A 6435-nucleotide genomic window follows, 5' to 3' on the forward strand; every position below is an offset into this window, starting at 1 on the left:
GTGAACTAAAATGGCTACATATTTTTGTATATATATATATATATATATATATATTTATATGTATATATATATTTATATATATGTATATATATATATATATATATATGTGTGTGTGTGTGTATGTGTGTGTGTGTGTGCGCGCGCGTGCATGTGTGTCTGTGTGTTTTTATTCAACAAGAAAAGAATATTATAAAACGAGGTCAACAACTTTAAATTCCATGATAGAAAATTATTTACGTCTATTTTTTCTGATTACAGGGCTCTCATTGCTAGGTTAAAGTTCAAGGAGGGAAGAGTAGGACTTCAAAATCCATAGGAAGTCCTCAGACAGTTTCGATTTCAACTAGTGAGTGTCATGTGGTGGGCAGGTATGGCAGGCAAGACCAACATATCCACTCTGGAAACTGAAGGGAAGGGAAGAGAAGGAAATAAAGATGAAGTCCAGATAAAGATCTAAAAAATCAGGATTTCTCTTTTTCATATTTATTTCGTGGATGTCTTTTTCATTGGCCGAATTCATTTTTCCTGATAAGATAAATCCTTTTCCTGGTATGGGAAATGAGAATTTATTGAGTGTCTCGATGTCTGATGGCCTAGACATAGTATATCAAGAAAATAAGTGTTCCCATATGACACTAAATTATAAACCAAGAGGAACTATAGTCCATTTCTTTTAGCGATGCAGATTTGCACCGACTTGCAGCGGTGCCCTTTTAGCTCGGTAAACTTTCCTGATCGCTGATTGGTTGGACGAGATAATTCTAACCAATCAGCGATCAGGAAACTTTTCCGAGCTAAAAGGGCACCGCTGCGAGTCGGTGCAAATATGCATCGCTAAAAGAAATGGACTATAAACATTATTAGAGGACAAAGTATCCTTAGAAATATTCGCCTTAAAGGTTTCTATCAACCTTAAAAAATCCCCTTGGCAAAAGGAAAATATATTTACTTCTAAGAGATTTCCTTGTTGACAGAAAAACATTCCAGTTTTAGAAAAAATTACTTCGAACCGATATGTCTTTTGTCCATGAAAAGTATATTTCTTTCCAATACTGTTTTCCTAAGAAATAACCCAATCATGAACGTTTATTGGCTACAAAACAGAATTTCTTCCTATTGGTTGGTACAATATACAGTTCTTCAGTCTGAAGGCCGTGTTTCTAAATGGAAGTATTCATCTCGGATATGAAACGATGGTATTCGAATATTTTTCTTTCTGCATGAAAATCATTCCTTTTGCACAGCTCTGCAGTATTTCCTTCCTGTCAGGCGCACTTACTTCGGTCTTAGAGCGTGGACAAAAGACAACACTGGTTTTTAGGAATACGTTTGATTCCAAGAATTCACGTTATATTCCATCTAGAAATACCATCTTCTACTCAAAAAAAAAAAAAAAAAAAAAAAAAAAAAAAAGAACATTACCCGCCAGCCAGATTTTTTTTCTAATCAGTATCGATTAAATTTTAACATTAAATATTATAAGCAAATTTTTTTTCTGCAGTTAAAATTAATTACTCACCGGAAACGATAGTATGGTACGCCCGCATACCTCAAAATTGTGGATATCTAACTTGCTAGGATCTGTTAGATTTGAAGATCCACTGATAATAAGAAGTATCTAAACACATTAATATATTCATGTTAAGATATAGATTATAATCTACACAATCTTTGGAAAATGGAGGTTTCCTCATCTCTTCCCTCTTACGACTTATATTTTGGGTTTTTTTTTTACCGGCACATATTTATTCTCATTATAACTTAACATACATAACTCATTTGCCTTATCTATTGATCAAACATTTTTGGTCAACCAGGAGAAAGGTTTTGGGAATTTGATGGATTAGTAATAGTATATAACAGATAGGATACTGAGTTGAGGATATAATGATGTAGATTATATGATATATTGTATATTGATTACACTGGAAAAAAGGTTGGGAAAGATAACTGAACAACATGAAAAAATTACTAGATATGCTCAGCTAGGATGTCCGCAGGACTTCGTCCATTTTAGAAATAAATTTTGCAATGAATTGTACATTTGAATTTATTCAAGCACAACATAAATGAATCACGTTTTACAAATGAGTGTCTTGCAAAGATCATGAGTATTATTCCACGAATATATGAATTAGGTTCCTTGATATAGGTGGAGGTCTGAACATTTTTTGAATTTTGAGAATTCTTTTCACGTTTCATGTTCTTAAGAACAAAGCGATGAATTCTTCAATTTTTCACAATGAGGCAACCCAAATGTGTAGTTTATCAATTCATAGAAAATGAGATTTCTAGAAATGACAGCAATTCTACAAATATTTATATGGATTCAAAACCAAATATATACTGTATATTTTAGACTTATTCCCCTGATCAAGTCTGAATAGACAAAACCGGTCAGAATTAAACTTGAGGATATAATGATCCTTCGATTTCATTTTAAACTTTACTTTCTCTCTCTCTCTCTCTCTCTCTCTCTCTCTCTATATATATATATATATATATAAACATACTTGTATATATATATATATATATACACACACACACACACATATATATATATATATATATATTCATATATATGTATATACACATATACACACATATATATTTAAATATATATATAAATATATATATATATATATATATATGTACATATATATATATATATATATATATATATATATATATATATATGTATATATATACATATATATATATATATATATACATATATATATGTATATATATATGTATATATATATATGTGTATATATATATATATATATATATTGTTTGCATGTAAAGTGAGTATTTTTATGGATATAACTATATATCTAGCTATCAGTCCGGTTTTGCAAGGACAAAGTTTAATGGAAAAAAGTTAGTCTTCTGAATACATATACTGATCCATTACGTGAAATTAAACTGTTCAATATTATGTAAGTGCTTTAAAAAAAAAAAAAAAAACGGAGAATTTTGCTGATCTTTCTTTTCATACATAGGGAATACATCCTTACAAGTAATTATTGCTTTTAGTTTAAAAACTTTCTTTTTGTTTTATGTTTCCTTAGAAATACAGGGGTCTAAGAGTAGGGGGCCAGGGCTATATATATATATATATATATATATATATATATATATATATATATATATATACATATGTGTATATATATGTGTGTTTATATATGTAAATATACATGTGTATACACACACACACACACACACACACATATATATATATATATATATAAAACATTAATGTTTACCTTAGAAGTAATGGTCATGGTTTTCCCAAGTCAATGGCAGGGCAATCATGAATATAAGAATAACGGATTCTTAGATATCGTTGAGAGAGAGAGAGAGAGAGAGAGAGAGAGAGAGAGAGAGACCACCTACAAGAATTAGAAGAGACGGAGTATACTTATAATAAGAACTGAATTGTGGATGTTGCATTAAACGAATAAAGATGTATGACAATTATTTGTCAAAATTTATTCTTATCAGTAGGAATATCAATCGTGGTGTTTTTAAGGAATTTGGTGTTAGGCATAGAGTTGAAGATGATAGTTTGGAGAGACGGAAATGTAAGCATGCATGATTATCATGTCTCCAGGATTTATGAGATATAGATAAAGTTTTGCTCTATATAGAAGCTTCTTTCACAAGAAGGACTTCTTCTGTAACGACAGCAGGGCATAAGACAAATCCCATTCCCGTCCGAGGAATCCCCGTGGAAGAAACTACTCGAGCGAAGGCAGTTTCTCCTGCAAGAGGGAAAGGCAACCAACCCCTGTTGCCGCTGTCGGCAATTCTCCCCACAAGCGGAGAAAAAAACATTATTCCTAATTAAAAGAGAACTGAGATTGGTGAATTAAAAAGTAGCAATATGAAGGTTAAAATCTATTTAACAAATTTAATACAACATTTTACTCCTGTGCAAAAAGATCACAAGAGGTGTTCCCCTTTTTTTTTCTTTTTCTTTTTTTACAAACTTTTTATTCGATGGAAAGGGTAACAAAATTGATATGTTGTTGGATGTCAAGATAAGTTAATCGATATTTTTTTCAAAATATTGTTATAATTTTTTAAATAGATTACAAATACCCATATGATCGATAGAAAGGGAAATAAATGTGATGCTGGTCTAAACAGTCAAATGTTTATCCTTACTTCTATCGGTCATAGGTTCGAATTTTTGGGTGGGAAGAAATATTTATCATTACAGGAATTTCCATAAGCGTTGAAGATTCCAAGGCAGAGCGAATTCGGTTTTAAGGGGTATTTGTAACTTATTTGAAAAACTGGTATACTGTGTATATATATAATATATATATATATATATATGTGTGTATATATATATATATATATATGTACATATATATATGTATATATATGTATATATGTATATATATATATATATATATATTATATAAATTTATTTATTTATATATATATATATATATGTACAGTATATATATATATATATATATGTGTGTGTATATATATATATATATATATACATATATATATGTATATATATGTATATATGTATATATATATATATATATATTTATATAAATTTATTTATATATATATATATATATATACAGTATATATATATATATATATATAAGTGTGTGTGTGTGCGTGTGTATGTGTGTGTATCTCGAACACTTATCATTTTAATCAATATAGATATCAAACAAAAAGGAATTTAGTATCGAATTCTACACTTGGAAATGTATATCCACTTGAAATTCTTTTATGGTAAATTCTTCTGGCTGGGTAAGGATTCAAACGTATCCCCTGAGCCGAAATAATGCCTGCATGAACGACTTCACCAATGGGGTTATCAAGAGAGATACACGTTAAGTTCAAGTCCACTGTCGAATTCAGGAATCTGGTCTTAGACTTGAAATCAACCCATCAGACCCCCAATCGTCAGGGAATTTTCAAACTCTAGCCCCCACCCCTCAGTCGAAAAATGCTCCCACGCCCATGTAACATCACTAGTTTATTTTCTTTTACTCAATTACTTCAACACTCCTATCTTAAACGAGGTTTAGGTACGAAATTCTTTGCAAAATAAGATATTAATGGGGAACGAAAGTTAGATGTTTCCTATGTTAACTACAACGTCCCCTCTGCCCCCAAAGAGCAAGGAATCGAATTATACACGCACTCACACTCACACACATTATAAATATGTATGCATGTATATATATATATATATATATATATGTATATATATATATATATATATATAAATATATATATAAGATAAGGTTATAGAAACAGAATTGGACGGACCAGATGGAGAGCTTCAAATATTCCTTGACGGCGTATAGTGACAACAGGAGTGCTCCTAGGGATAGGAGGGGAAGGAAGTGGACTAGATATAGTAAACGGTGATATTGAAAACTATATGAAGTGCTGTGGCATAAAGAAATGAAATAGCAGGTGCAGGCTTATAAGAGGATGGATTGGGTAGTTAAAGATAAATTTGGAGTTACCAAAAAAGAAAAAAAGAAGAGGACAGAAGGTGAACATAAACGATTAGAGTGCTCTTGCTTGAAGGTACACTTGTGCACGCTGTTCTATCTAATTTTTCTTCCTTCTGTTTTTTTTATGAAGTTTTTAGAATTTGTATATGAAAGATCTAATCTAATATCGTTACTGTTCTTACAATATTTTATTTTGAAGAATAAAATCGGTATTATGGGAAAAGTAAATGTCACATAAGAAGCAATTGGAGAGATGGTGTCAGAAATCAATGCAACCCTAGGTTAATGAAGTGACTATTTAAAAAGTTTTTTGAATGATGGTAGAAGATAGGTAAGGCTGATTGATGCAAGACTTGAAAGGCTTAGTAGAAGGACGAGAAAGCTTGTGGAAGTGACTGTTGAAGATGTAAAAAAAGGTATTTAAAAAGTTGAAGAATGAGAAGACTAAAAGAGCTATATGGGACTGAAAATTAGATGCAGATATACTGTATGGCGGTTATAGTGTGACTTAGGGGCTGACAAGGGTTTGTAAAGTATGTTTGATTGATGGAAGGTGCCATCGAATGTATTTGAGGTGATAAAGCAACTGTGAAAATTATTTGGCAACAATATTACATAGTATACCAGGGAAGGTGTATCTTAGGATTTGAGGAAAATAAGTACTGAAGATTGTAAGGAAATGTAGAGGCAGCAATTTATTTCAGATCATCCAAGTTGCTCCTTCACAGGACGATTCAATGGTTTTACATAAACTAGATTTTCTTCTTCAGCTTAATCTCTCATCTGAATCATGTTAGTTTAACTGCAAAACCGACGGTGGCGGTTGCTGCTTCTAACGTTAATAACACTACTTATTAGATTCAACTCATACTATGACAATAATTGTAAAATAGCTTACATGACAAACCCATTATCACCGAGCCTCATT

This window comes from Palaemon carinicauda, chromosome 7 (assembly GCF_036898095.1).
Source record: "Palaemon carinicauda isolate YSFRI2023 chromosome 7, ASM3689809v2, whole genome shotgun sequence".
In the NCBI taxonomy this organism is placed as follows: Eukaryota; Metazoa; Arthropoda; class Malacostraca; order Decapoda; family Palaemonidae; genus Palaemon; species Palaemon carinicauda.